We start from the raw sequence: 15,713 nt of genomic DNA, 5'->3' as shown, positions 1-15,713 counted from the left end.
ATTCGGAGCCTTTGAGGTCCAGGAGCAGATCTTGTTCCATTTAGTTTCTTGCATAATTGCGTCACACCAACTCTAGAGGACTGTTCCACTAGAGGGCCTATATATTTGATGGTGGGCCCAGAAGCCAATAGGATAGAATAAAACAGCCCTTTAGATCCATTATGGCAATTCATTTTGGATTTCAAAACTCAATTTTTGGGTTCCACCAGAGGACATTCCCACCATAAGATCATCAGAACCTTGCGGTCAAAGCCCAGTGTGGCAATACCATCCCCCGCTGGAGGGGGCGTTGTCAGCCCATGGGGAGAGGCATTGCAGCACAAGGTTGATCAGTGTCCCGGACACACCTGGTAGTATACAGCGGCCTGAAAAGGGTGTGCAGCTTTTTTTTTAAAACTTCAAACAAAAAGTAGAAGTGGCCATTCGATGTCTTCGCTATCTTCAATGTGCAAAGGTCTTGTTCCTTGAAATTACTGTTAAAGTATAGCTTCAACATGGCAGTAGCTTGTGAATGTCTTCTTCATGACATCATTTGTTGCCGTCCACGCTTACCATCTCGCCCGTCTCTTATCCGGACATCATATTTTCAGTGCAAAAAGAAATGATGCATCATGGGAAACTATTTATGCTAGAGATAAGCGAATCATTAAAAATTTGGTTTGCGATGTTCGCAAATTTTTACTGCAACTATATAGCACCTACTTTCTCAGTCAGTCAGTGATTGGCTTAATGGGCTGTCACTCTCTGCTCAGCCAATCACTAACTGAGGGACAGCACCATGGCCAGCGATTGGCTCAGCAGGCTGTCACTCTTGTGCCTTGTGTCTTATCGGCTGCGGTGCTGTCCCTCAGTCAGTGATTGTCTAAGCTGGTGGGAGGCGGCAAAAATGACCTCAGTCAACAAATCAAAATTTTCCTAAATTTGCTGTGAATACTGCTCCAATGTACTCGCTTCACTCATCTCTAATATATACCTTATAATTCTAGAATTTTCTAGACTCAACGTCATCGATCCCTACCAAGAGGAAACAATGTAACGTTACGATGGAAATTTTCATTAAGAATATATAGCGAAATGACCTTTTTCTGGAGGAAATTATATATTATTACGACTTTTGCTGAGTAAACCCAACTGGAAATGGTGTTTTTGTGGAGAACTGAGCCCCTCATTGTTTTGTGGCGGCATATTTACTCTGCTTGGTGCTATGCGTTCCTTCATGTAATCTGTCTCCAGGGTCTGTGGAAGTCTCCAGAAATCTATTGTGTGCTTAGCTTCCCGTTGGGGTTATACAAGCCGCTGCCTTTCCCAGTTCCAGGGGGATTGCTAACATCAGTCATCTGCTTGTCTTGTGTGTGTTTTACACAATGGACATGGAAGTGCACAATAAAACTTCACATTTCAGACATCTGTTTTTTAAGTTGTAAAGAATAACAGTGACACGTTATAAAAAACAGAGACTTCAGGCACTAACATGGCCACATCCAAGAAAGTGAGATCCGTGTAGAGGCAGCGGGGTCACACGTTATAATCTAGAGACAAATTTGAGGTGTGGGTTTCATTTAGGATGAGCACTACTTCCCTGGCATCGGGATACGAGTCATCACTAAAGAGCGGAGCCAAGACCATAAACAATATCCCAGACGTGCAACCCCAAGGTGGAGCGGAGGAGAAACCAGAAACCAGCGCACATACCTGGACGTGAGCGAAGCGTGAAACACTCCAAGACTGGAACAGACAGAAAGAACCGGAATCTGCTGCTTCATTGTAACCTATTAGATTTACAGAGCATAGACAACAGAAATATAATAGTTATATTATTGTATATAGGGGCAGTATTATAGTAGTTATATTCTTGTATATAGGGAGCAGTATTATAGTAGTTATATTCCTGTATATAGGAGCAGTATTATAGTAGTTATGTTCTTGTATATAGGAGCAGTATTATAGTAGTTATATTCCTGTATATAGGAGCAGTATTATAGTAGTTATATTCCTGTATATAGGAGCAGTATTATAGTAGTTATATTCTTGTATATAGGAGCAGTATTATAGTAGTTATATTCTTGTATATAGGAGGTAGTATTATAGTAGTTATATTCTTGTATATAGGAGCAGTATTATAGCAGTTAAATTCTTGTATATAGGAGCAGTATTATAGTAGTTAAATTCTTGTATATAGGAGCAGTATTATAGTAGTCATATTCCTGTATATAGGAGCAGTATTATAGTAGTTATATTCCTGTATATAGGAGCAGTATTATAGTAGTTATATTCCTGTATATAGGAGCAGTATTATAGTAGTTATATTCTTGTATATAGGAGCAGTATTATAGTAGTTATATTCTTGTATATAGGAGCAGTATTATAGTAGTTATATTCCTGTATATAGGAGCAGTATTATAGTAGTTATATTCCTGTATATAGGAGCAGTATTATAGTAGTTATATTCTTGTATATAGGAGCAGTATTATAGTAGTTATATTCTTGTATATAGGAGGTAGTATTATAGTAGTTATATTCTTGTATATAGGAGCAGTATTATAGCAGTTAAATTCTTGTATATAGGAGCAGTATTATAGTAGTTATATTCTTGTATATAGGTGCAGTATTATAGTAGTTATATTCTTGTATATAGGAGCAGTATTATAGTAGTTATATTCTTGTATATAGGTGCAGTATTATAGTAGTTATGCACGAACTGAACTGGAGAGAATGGAACGGCTGCACATCCCATCTATGGCTGATACTAATGCCGCTAGGCCTATATTAAAAATCAACACCAGAGTGTCTGTATATGAATTGATCAAGCCATATTGCCCCGTGTACCACCGCGCAGGTCCTCTGGTCCACACGGGTCCCTACGCTGACTCCACACCGTGTCGGTCAGCGACCGCTAGTATCAGCCATAGGTGTGAGGTGCAGCACTTTGTTTCTTCCCTGAACCGCATTTTGTTTCTCTCTTTTCTCCGTGTTTTGCACTCCTCCTGGTGAGACCCACATGACCGTAATTAGCAGGAGACACCTGAGTGCACATGGTTTTAATCCCTCCTGTCTTTTCCCATTCTGTTTGCTGCAGCTATGGTGAGTGTAATACCTTATCCAGACTTGTGCTGCTTGGGGGCGACCTTCTCCGCCGGCGGTGCTGGCCGGGTTCTGGTGTGGTGTCTTTGGGTCTGGTCCTGTGGCATGGGGGTCGCAGGGCCGTCCCATGGCCCCCGTTCCCTGACTGTGCACGCCTGCGGGGTTGATGGCCACTGACTGGCAGGGTGTGGACTTAGTGTAGGGACCCATATGTATCAGATACCGGCACGAGGTACATGGGGCAGTATGGCTTGATCAATTCATACACAAAATTCTGATGTGTTTTTTATTTAGCCTAGGGGCACTAGTATCAGCCATAGGTGTGAGGTGCAGCACTCTGTTTCTTCCCTGAACCGCATTATAGTAGTTATATTCTTGTATATAGGAGCAGTATTATAGTAGTTATATTCCTGTATATAGGAGCAGTATTATAGTAGTTATATTCTTGTATATAGGAGCAGTATTATAGTAGTTATATTCCTGTATATAGGAGCAGTATTATAGTAGTTATATTCTTGTATATAGGAGCAGTATTATAGTAGTTATATTCCTGTATATAGGAGCAGTATTATAGGAGTTATATTCTTGTATATAGGAGCAGTATTATAGTAGTTATATTCTTGTATAAGGAACTACATTAAATGCAAGAAATGTTTAAATAGACACTGTCACTAAAAATAACTTCTGATATATTATCACACATGTCAAAAGTTATTGATTAGAGCGAGTCTCACTGCTGACATCTTCTTGGATTAGAAGAAAAAGATGTGGCAGTGCGACCCTCTCTCCAGCTGGCAGCTCAGAATGTCAAAATTTCCCATAGACTTCTATTATGAATTTTAACTAACTCTGCAGCCAGGATTTGCATTGCGCTTTTTCTTTCGCTGCTATATCTTGTGATTATAGCGGTTGTCAGCCATGAGACCTGCTCTGATCAATAACTTTTGATACGTCTGAAGTTATTTTACCAAATTCATTTGGTTACATTTCTTTAGTGCTTATGTAACTGATTCTTCCACCACTGATGTGAATAGGAGCTGAGCCTGAAATGTAGAAAATCCATCCAGAATGCGCCTGAAATCCTGTTTTACAGACGGCACAAATTATGCAAGTAATTAACAGTCAATTGATTTGGGATGTAGTAATCATAATAATAATAATAATAATAATAATAATAATAATAATAATTTGTGTAGCGCCAACAAATTCGGCAGGAATGCATTACAGGTGGGATTATTTCTAGCACCTTCATTGGAGGGGGCTATCTGATCCACTTCTTGTCTGTAGCACATATTTATAGCTTTGGTTCAGTAGTTCATGTGATTTTTCCTTTAAATTAAAAAAAAAATCACTAAAAACACTTGACCATGATTTTGCACCTATGAGTTGTTCTGTAAAGAATCGCTGATCTTGTAGATCAGTACACAGAGCCTATCACATGGTTTGTAATCATGCTGGGAATGATACATGACTGATCATTGGATGGTTCCCTATCCTGCAGTCAGCTGACAGCCAATCACTGGCCGCAGCAGTGTCCCCTCCCTTCTAGTGATTGGCTGGATGGCAGCAGAAAGAGAAAAGATAATTGGACCAGACATCCAAAAAGGTACAGTGGACCGCCATGTCTAGGTAAGTATTTTTTTTCATCATCAGAACATAAATGGACATCCCCTTGAAGTATTTTTGGATTCCATGATGGCTTTTTACACACATATTACATTATGGATCTTGGATAACAGAATCCTATAGTTGCTTCAGCACTGGGTAAATAAATACAGCGTGCAAGATTTACTCTCTCAATTGGCTGTCTATCAGATGGGTTGCGACGTTAGCAGTGCAGGAGATCTCGGAGCCCAGCGTGGGTCCCAGAGCGGTGATCCAGTGCTGGAGAGAAACAGGTAGAGGTGAGTTAGTATAGTTTGTTATGTTCCCCCCCGTGTTCTGCAGACTTCTTCTTTAAAGGGGGACTCCGGAGACAAAAATATTTTTAAAACCAACTGTAGTCAGAAAGTAATACAGATCTGTAAATTACTTCTATTTAGAAATCTCCAGTCTTTCAGTACTTATCAGCTGCTGCATGTCCTGCAGGAAGTGGTGTATTCTCTCCACTCTGACATAGTGCTCCCTGTTGCCACCTCTGTCCATGTCAGGAACTGTCCAGAGCAGGAGAGGTTTTCTATGGGGATTTGCTCCTGCTCTGGACAGTTCCTGACATGGACAGAGGGGGCAGCAGAGAGCACTGTGTCAGACTAAAGAGAATACACCACTTTTTGCAGGGCATACAGCAGCTGATAAGTACTGGAATTCTTGAGATTTTTAAATAGAATAAATTGACAAATATATATATAACTTTCTGATATCAGTTGATTAAAAAAAAAAAGTTGCCAAACCCACCAATTGTCCTTTCTGTCCACATTTGATTTCTGTAATATACTTCTTCCTTTCTCCACCAGTGTTACATACACTCTAAGATGCAGTCTACACTCTACTAACCATGCACCTATAGGTTGGTAAGATGCAGGTTCAGTTCTAGTTGCCGATTGCACCTGTCCCCCCCCCCCCCAAAAAAAAAAAAAAAGTACTAAGAGCCAAAAAGATGGGGCTCCTGGGTGTAGCGTTCAGGCGTCATGTAATGGAGGAGGAATGGGAAATGTAGTAAGTTTGGGTGAAAAACTGCAAAAAGGCAATAAATTAACTTTTTAGACCAGATAATTATTATTATTATTTTTTTTTTGGGGGGGGGACACCTTAAATACAGATGCTAAAATTGCAAAATTAAAATAAAATTGTGAGTTTTGTGTCCTATGAAGGAGTCAGCCGATCCCAGTCCTTAGAATAAGCTGTCATGTCCACCACCACCCTCAATATAAACAACTGGTATAGCCGGGTGAAACATAAGGACGCTGATAATCCTCCAGAACCAAGACTCGTGCCAGGGTCCTGATGTTCTTTCAAGAAGTCTTGGTAGAACACGGCGCACTTAGTGATGGAACCGACTTGTTCTTTGGCTCGTAAAGTAAAGTAATAACAAACTTCATATAGAAGAGGAAAAATAATCACATCGGTATGGCGGCGTGTGTATGATTTATCGGGCTCTTCTGGGTCAGCCGGCTTCCAGAGTGTTGGTGCCAAGAAATCTGACTATGAGCCCTGAAGAGGACAATGTCCAATGTCAGAGGAAACACGTTGTATTCTACCATGATTCCCTGAATGCTCAGGTATCTACATCTAGTTTCTTCTTCAATTCTGAGTTTCTGGATGACAAACTCCCTGCAAATTCCCCCCGAACCTAAATATTTCCTTTTTGAACACTTACATGGACATTGCCATTAAAAATATTAAAAAAAAAAATTGAGATTTTTTCATCACTCGTAATTTACGTTCCTTTTCAGGTACTTCGGCCATCCTACTCACCCTCTCCATAGTAACATATAGCTTCCGTAAGTTATTACAGGATACAATATTCACCTAAGGCTACATTCACACGTTCTGTAGACTGTCTATAGGCGTAGACCCGTATCAACTGACAGTCTATGGAAAGGGCATCTATAGGTAGCCGCAACGCATGGACCTATTCTAAACAGATTTTTGATCTGTGCTGCAATTGTGGGTCAGTACTTGGGCCTACCCATTGTCTTTAAAGCATGGATCACACCCCCGTAACACGTACAGAATTTTTGAATACGTAAAGGCCCTAATACACGAAGCGATTATTGGCCATATTTGGCTGATTATCGGCCATTATCACCAATAATTGCTTTGTGTAATAAAAGGCAACGATCAGCCAACATGCATGCTGTCCGCTGATCAATGTATTTCAACATCCTTCAACATGTAGAAAGACTAACGACTAGGATAGATGCAATCTGTTGCCGTCACTCTGCGCAACAGGAGCAGCAGCAGAACGCCCCCCCCCTCCCCCCCGCAGCTCCCTACGGCCACACCGCACTTACCCGCTCGCTGTTGGTGTGTGTTTGCCCGCTGTCGGGAGTGAACAGGGAACAAGGAGCATGCGAGCGCTGGCCCGAGTAGTAAGGGCTGTAGTCTCAGATCTCATTAAAGGAGTTTTCCAGGTAAAATAGACTGATGGTCAAGCAACAGGATGGGTGATCAATCGCTGATTAGCTGGGTGCCGAAACCACCGCCGATCAGCTGATCAGTTCCAGCACTACACAGTGGATGGGGCCGGAAGCTGGTGTCATCAACTGTATAATGTGGGCACCGAACTGGTTAATTTCTTTTTGATTTTATAGGCGTTAATGAGAAATTCTGTCTGAATGTTTGTGTTGATATTAATAATAATAATAATAATAATAATAAATGAATAACAGATAATAATAATAATGATGATAATAATAGTAATAATAATATATAATTAATTAGGGATGAGCGAGTACGATTTGATTGAGATTGTATTCGATCGAATATTGCTATATTCGAAAGATTCGAATTCAATCAAATAGTGTGGTGAATACGCGGGAAACATTCGAAAGCCCTCCCATCGCAGTTGGCGCTTTATTTAATCCAATCACTATGCAGGGAGGCCATGAGGGACCCTGGGAGTACGGCCGCAGCGCAAAAACGGCGTCTACCCTCATTGGGTGGCGGAACCACATGACCTCGAATATTTAATAATTGACTTCTGCCTCTCAACCGCAGATGCGCTTTCAACCTAGCCAGGGAAAGATCTTGGAGCAGGGAGAGATAGGTTTTAGTAGTGTTTTGGTTAGGCAGGATTACTACTGAACCCAAAAGTCCTTTTCAGGGCTAAGAAACAGCGAAAAAGTCATCTCTGAATCCAAAGCTTCTCAGTGCTAAGACACAGATGATATAACAGCAGCAGCAGCTGTATTCATTCCAGTACCCTGTATGTACAAGTCACTTATAGTGTCCCTGGTTTAGCCCACTAAGGGCACGTAAACATTATATATATTGTGCCAGGTGCCCAGTAAAAGCCACGTGTAGCTATTGTTCCAGTAGCCTAGTAAAAACCTAGTAACGCTGAGCAAGAAATACGAAGGAAATGTGTGAACATTGCCGTAAACATTCATAAAGCGTTCGGAAATATTTTTCATTTGCAACTGCGGAGAGTGACATTATACTGCGATTTTGGGGTGTTGGGTGCACCCAGGCATGCTCCCCCTAATGTCCCAGTGTCATTCCGGAGGTGTTTGCATCGTTTAGGGAGGTTTCATGGGGGACTTGGTGACCTCCAAGTGGTCGAATTTTGATTTCCAAGTGCTGAGAATTTTTTCCCCATAGACTATAATGGGATTGAATATTCGTTCGAATGGTCGAATCTCGGTGCCTATTCGATTTGAATTCTCGAAAGTCGAATATTTCACTACTCGCTCATCTCTAATGAATAACAGATAATAGTAATAATAATAATAATAATAATAATAATAATACAATATGAGTAACAGGTGTTAATAATAAACATTGTATGAATAAATTATTATTATTATTATAAATATTTTATCATTTTTCCCCCCTTACATTCTTCTCCCACTTGACATGTTCCCTGATGATCTCACTGTGACGGATGACATCACTGGGTTACTACACGACCTTTCCCTGTAAGAAGCCAATACAGATATATAAACAGAAATGTATAACATCATAATTTTCCCCTAAATTCTATTTTACTTTTATCCTGTGGGAAAACACCAGCGGCGTGAGATATTGGATCGGCTCCAAATAACATTGTGGTGTTTATTGATAGATTCCATCCTCGGCTTTAAGAACCCGTCCGACCGTGATCACTTTGCTTCTCATCGTTGTTAAGAGTGAGGCAGAAATGGCGGCCTGGCTGCACATGGATGTCATGGATATAGTATTCGGGATGTTTTTGAGTGATGGGCTTGTTGTTATTTTTTTTGTTTTTTACTAGAGATGAGCACACCCGGAGCACGCTCGAGTCAAGTCATTCGGCATTTGATTACCGGTGGCTGAAGAAGTTTGATGCAGCCCAAGGGAGTCTGGAAAACCATGGATACAGCCTATGGCCCATGACTGTATCCATGTTTTCCAGGACTCCCTAAGACTGCATCCAACTTCTTCAGCCACCGGTAATCAAATGCCGAGTGATCAAACTCAAGCATCCTCCAGTTGTGCTCATCTCTATTTTTTACCTTTTTGTTTTTATGGTAGAAGAATAGAGAGTGGAGGAAGGCATCGCAAAGATCAAACTTGGCCCCACATTACACTCCGATAGAAGAGCTTGGGCCAATTCCTTATCATGAAGTTCACCAACAATGGTTTTCTTCTAGAGAAGAGTGAAGAGATTGAAACCAACCAGAAAAAGTCCATTAGACAATATGCCCTTGGGTGCATGGAATATGGTATCCTTCATAAATATGTCACCACTCTATGTAATATTTTTGGATACACCCTCCCTTTTATGTAAAGGTCTGGTCTCCTATGATGGACAAATGGACCCTATGATGGATCACCGTATCTGCATCTTTCCAAAAATATCCACAGATGATACACAGCCAACAGGAATAATGTACCCCCTGGCTAATGGATGTGTCTTTACGCTATTCCCTAAAGTCTAAAGGATTGTGTGTTTTTTTCACCCTCAATCTTCACAAGAGTCTATGGAGTCTCCCGCAAGGAACCCAGGTCATTACTCCCAAAGCAGTCTCCACCAGGAAGGATATAGATGGACAGTAGTAACCGTGAGATGGTACCGAGGTAGGAATTGGAGTTGGACGGTAGAGAGGTATTGGCTGAAATCAAGGGCTATTAGATAAAGCAATTATTAGGTTTCAACAATTAACAAAAACAATCGCAAAAAAACGCTTTTAGGAACATCCGGAAATCCTTTACCACAACACACAGAACGATAGTGGTTAGCTACAATCGTAATTACGGTCATCGTTTAACCTTCTGATCCCAGCAAATGAACAAACGATGTGTGCATGCACCGAAACATTACCGAACCATTGACGATAATGTTATGGTCAGCTCAAAAGACTTCCAGTACTAGACGATGCTCCCCCCCCCCAAAAAAAAAAAATGGTGGTTGTTCATTTGCGTTGTCATTAGACAATCAAGGTTGGCTAGACCGTTCATTGCTTAAAGGGGTTATTCAGCGCTACAAAAACATGGCCGCTTTCTTTCAGAGACAACACGACTCTTGTCTCCAGTTCAGGTGCGGTTTACAGTTAAGCTCCATTCACTTCAATGGAACTGAGCAGCAAAACCCCGCCCAAGATGGAGACAAGAGTGGTGCTGTCTCTGGAAGAAAGTGGCCGTGTTTTTGTAGCGCTGGATAACCCCTTTAAGCATAGAATAATTTGGCCACCACAAATGGTGAATTGAGTTGCCAAGATTTCTCCTCAGTTCACCATAAATAAACCCTAAATGCTACACATTGCTTCTCCTCATAAAGCTTCACAGGGGGCGGATTATTGATCTCGGACGTTTGTCACACAGGACGTCGACACCGTAAACGAATCTGGATGAATATATCCTAATAATATATCTGACTTATTGCCGGGATTTGCTCTACAGATCTGGGAAAATAAATATAATAATACAAGAATTGGCCGAAATGGCATCCGCTCTAAATCCAGCACTTTAGGATGATCAGAAGCAGCGGTAGATCTGATAAGACGGTTTGTGCCGGGGAGGACACCGGGACAATCCCTCTCCCTACCGACACACAGTGACAATGACATATAACTCGTCTACTAAACGTGGTGCTATCATCCACATGTGTAATTCAGCTATATAGAGCGTCACTATAATTTATTCATTCACTTATTCACTTTTATGTTATTATTATAAGTCTCAGCGAGATCAAGTTGGAAAGTCTGTTCTTCTGTAAAGTCCCATGAAACTAAAAAATCACAAACAGCCAGCTGGGTGCGGGAACATAAGAAAGCGTACTTACCCATCCTTGTGCCCCTCGCAGCAATACCTTCCCAATGTCAGTTAACCACCAGACTCCTGCAGCTTTGACTGCTGTAATGTCACATACCCGGTTGATGAATTGCTCACTCAGCCAATCAGTGACTGGGGGCGGGACACGACTGCAGTCACCATGACATTACAGCAGAAGGAGTCGGGGCTGTGAAATACACAAAATCCAGACAAAAATTACTTCCAGGGGCCGTCATAGAGAGGTGAAAGCAGCGCTGTGGAGGCACGGGCACAGGTAAGTATACTTTTTTTTTTATTATGTTCCTGCACCCCCCTGCCTGTCTGCCTCTGATTTTCAGGCATCATGGGACTTCAATAAGTTAAAAAAAAAAAAAAAGAGAGACATCCATACCTTTTAAGACAAGTCTTGAAGATGTTTAACCTGTTTCAGTGTTTGGCCAGTGATTGTCGGGATTGGGTAAGTATCACTTTTTTATCACATGGCCACCTTCGTCCATGTCAGGAACTGTCCAGAGCAGTAGCAAATCCCCATAGAAAACCTCTCCTGCTCTGGACAGTTCCTGATATAAACAGAGGTGGCAGCAGAGAGCACTGTGTCAGACTGGAGAGAATACACCACTCCCTGCAGGACATACAGCAGCTGATAAGTACTGGAACACTGGAGATTTTTTAAATGGAAGTAATTTACAAATCTTTATAATTTCACCAGTTGATTTGAAAAAAATAATAATAATAATAATAATTATTATTATTTGCCAGAGCACCCCTTTAGGCTATGTTCACACGTTTTACAAACATTGGCTGTTCCATTGTCAGTTGTTTACTGACGGACGGAATTAATCATCATGATCATTTATTCTCGCCGTAGGTAGCGGTAAACAACGGCCTTTCAAAGTAGAATGCCCGTTGTTTCTACAGCATGTGAACATGGCCTTAAACTGTATAATGATTATTATTTTTTATTAAGTGTATTTTACATTTTTTATAAATTTTTTATTTATTTTTACTTTATTTTTTTATTATTTTGCTAGGTAATCCGTGATATTTTAGTAAAGCATTTCCTGTACCCACCGTCACCCAGTTCGGTGATACAAGGAAGGGTGGAAGCGCAATGTGAACACGGTATTCTTCTCCTGTGTGTCTTTCAACAAGAAGCAGCGAAATTTAATAATGTCGGATGATAATAACAATGATAAGTAAAACAATCCAAAATCAACAAACAGAGAAAGAGGCAAAAATGCCAAGAAACGCACAAAGTGAGCGCTGGGAACGTCTCCCAAAAATAACTGCTAATTACTTGTTTACAGAAAAACAGATAAACGGCAGATTCTTAAAGGGACAATCCAAAAAGTCTTCACTCAAAATCATCAGACTGGATAATGAGAGATACTGAAATAAAATCGTGTTGTTTGAACTGGAAAAGCTGCCAAAAATGTTTAGTTGGAAAACACATAGAGGTCGGGTATTTTCCTAAAATGAGAATATTTTACACACTTTGCTGAACCGCATGTAATATTACAATCATTTCTACCAAACCGAAGGGAATATCTGGAATTCTCTATTTTAACCAATTAAAAAAGAGAGGGAAAAACTTTCATTAAAACATAATTTTAGACACATAATAATGTACATAGGTATCACAGCCGTTTTATTCTTGTATATAGGGAGCAGTATTATAGTAGTTATACTCTTGTATATAGGGGGCAGTATTATAGTAGTTATATTTCTGTATATAGGAGCAGTATTATAGTAGTTATATTCCTGTATATAGGAGCCGTATTATAGTAGTTATATTCCTGTATATAGGAGCCGTATTATAGTAGTTATATTCCTGTATATAGGAGCAGTATTATAGTAGTTATATTCCTGTATATAGGAGCAGTATTATAGTAGTTATATTATTGTATATAGGAGCAGTATTATAGTAGTTATATTCTTGTATATAGGAGGCAGTATTATAGTAGTTATATTCTTGTATATAGGAGCAGTATTATTATAGATATAATCTTGTATATAGGAGCAGTATTATAGTCGTTATATTGTTGTATATAGGGAGCAGTATTATAGTAGTTATATTCTTGTATATAGGAGCAGTATTATAGTAGTTATATTCTTGTATATAGAGGCAGTATTATAGTAGTTATATTCCTGTATATAGGAGCAGTATTATAGTAGTTATATTCTTGTATATAGGAGGCAGTATTATAGTAGTTATGAACTGGAGAGAATGGAACGGCTGCACATCCCATCTATGGCTGATACTAATGCCGCTAGGCCTATATTAAAAATCAACACCAGAGTGTCTGTATATGAATTGATCAAGCCATATTGCCCTGTGTACCACCGCGCAGGTCCTCTGGTCCACACGGGTCCCTACGCTAACTCCACACCGTGTCGGTCAGCGACCGCCAACCCCGCAAAGCGTGCACGTGCGGGGAAGGGAGGCCATGGAACGGCCCTGCAACCCCAATGTCACAGGACCAGACCCAAAAAGCCCCACCAAAACCCGGCCAGCACCACCAGCGGGGAAGGCTGCCCCCAAACGACACAAGTGACATTGGGGTTGCAGGGCCGTGCCATGGCCTCCCTTCCCTGCATGTGCACTCTTTGCGGGGTTGACGGTCGCTGACCGACACGGTGTGGAGTTAGCGTAGGGACCCGTGTGGACCAGAGGACCTGCGCGGTGGTACACGGGGCAATATGGCTTGATCAATTCATATACAGAGACTCTGGTGTTGATTTTTAATATAGGCCTAGCGGCATTAGTATCAGCCATACATGGGATGTGCAGCCGTTCCTTTCTCTCCAGTTCGTATTTCACAGTTCTCCCTCTCTGAACAGCTCGCACTCCTTTATAAGACCCACATGACCAAAATTTGCAGGATATGCCTGTGCTCACATGTCTGGACCTTGTGTCTTCCCCATTCTGTGAGAGCAGCAATGGTAAGTGTAATACCATATCCATACTGGTGTCGTTTGGGGGCAGCCTTCCCCGCCGGTGGTGCCGGCTGGGTTTTGGTGGGGCTTTTTGGGTCTGGTCCTGTGACATTGGGGTTGCAGGGCCGTTCCATGGCCTCCCTTCCCTGTACGTGCACGCTTTGCGGGGCTGGCGGTCGCTGACCGACACAGTGTGGAGTTAGAGTAGGGACCCGTGTGGACCAGAGGACCTGCGCGGTGGTACACGGGGCAATATGGCTTGATCAATTCATATACAGACACTCTGGTGTTGATTTTTAATATAGGCCTAGCGGCATTAGTATCAGCCATAGATGGGATGTGCAGCCGTTCCACTCTCTCCAGTTCGTATTATAGTAGTTATATTCTTGTATATAGGAGCAGTATTATAGTAGTTATATTCCTGTATATAGGAGCAGTATTATAGTAGTTATAGTCTTGTATATAGGAGCAGTATTATAGTAGTTATAGTCTTGTATATAGGAGCAGTATTATAGTAGTTATATTCCTGTATATAGGAGCAGTATTATAGTAGTTATATTTCTGTATATAGGAGCAGTATTATAGTAGTTATATTCCTGTAAATAGGAGCAGTATTATAGTAGTTATATTCCTGTATATAGGAGCAGTATTATAGTAGTTATATTATTGTATATAGGAGCAGTATTATAGTAGTTATATTATTGTATATAGGAGCAGTATTATAGTAGTTATATCCTTGTATATAGGAGCAGTATTATAGTAGTTATATCCTTGTATATAGGAGCAGTATTATAGTAGTTATATTCCTGTATATAGGAGCAGTATTATAGTAGTTATATTCTTATATATAGGGAGCAGTATTATAGTAGTTATATTCCTGTATATAGGAGCAGTATTATAGTAGTTATATTCCTGTATATAGGGAGCAGTATTATAGTAGTTATATTCTTGTATATAGGAGCAATATTATAGTAGTTATATCCTTGTATATAGGAGCAGTATTATAGTAGTTATATCCTTGTATATAGGAGCAGTATTATAGTAGTTATATTCTTGTATATAGGAGCAGTATTATAGTAATTATATCCTTGTATATAGGAGCAGTATGGGAAATCATGTTAAAGATGACTATGAGTCACGGTCAGTAGCAGCTAAGTGTGTTGGATTCTCTCTTATATCTATATGTTCTAGTGATCAGAGTTTGTGCAGTTTTTGTCCATCTTGTCTTTTTTTCAGTCCTAGAACTATAGATAATATATACTTATTTTTATGTTATAAATATTTCATATTGCTTTTGTCACCATGATAAATGACTCAGGAACTAAAAACAATTACATTATTTTTTTTAACTCAACAAAAATTGCAATTTAATACGAAAAGAAGAGGAAAAGATTGAAATCCCCTGGTAGGTGAATATTGAATTGTGCAGTGTTCCTGCCATAAACCCAGGTAATTTCCTCTGTGTATTTTGAATTAAGAGACAGCCTACTGGATCCAGACGTCCTGATTTACACCGGACTTCTGTAGAAGTGGCAGAATGTATCTGGATATAAAACATGTGAAGAAAGAGATGTTATATTATATGCCGGAGACCGATAAGGCGGGGGGGGGGGGGCATATCCCGAGAACTGACAAACTTACAGATCTGTCTCCTGAAAGAACGGAGGAAACTGAAAAGATAACCAGAGAATTGTGTTCTCCTTGGATGAAATCTTAGACACAAATAGTCCAACTCTGTCAGTGTATGAAAGTAATGATTTACATTAGCATCATTACCCAGTGATACGCATCCCAGAAGACGG

The 15,713-nt window shown here is 40.4% G+C and overlaps 1 long non-coding RNA gene across 1 annotated transcript in view; it reads right to left on the bottom strand.

The window, feature by feature from the left end:
• Nucleotides 1-1,691: 1,691 nt before the first annotated feature.
• LOC138784904 (uncharacterized) overlaps nt 1,692-15,713 on the bottom strand; it is a 35,026-nt gene continuing 21,004 nt past the window's right edge. The window contains exon 3 of the long non-coding RNA XR_011361972.1: nt 1,692-1,769. This is a non-coding gene — a long non-coding RNA (uncharacterized lncRNA). The remainder of the gene's footprint in view (nt 1,770-15,713) is intronic.

This window comes from Dendropsophus ebraccatus, chromosome 2, assembly GCF_027789765.1.
Source record: "Dendropsophus ebraccatus isolate aDenEbr1 chromosome 2, aDenEbr1.pat, whole genome shotgun sequence".
NCBI lineage: Eukaryota > Metazoa > Chordata > Amphibia > Anura > Hylidae > Dendropsophus > Dendropsophus ebraccatus.
The sequence above is the reverse complement of the archived record's forward strand: the minus strand, read 5'-3'. Positions and strand labels throughout refer to the sequence as shown.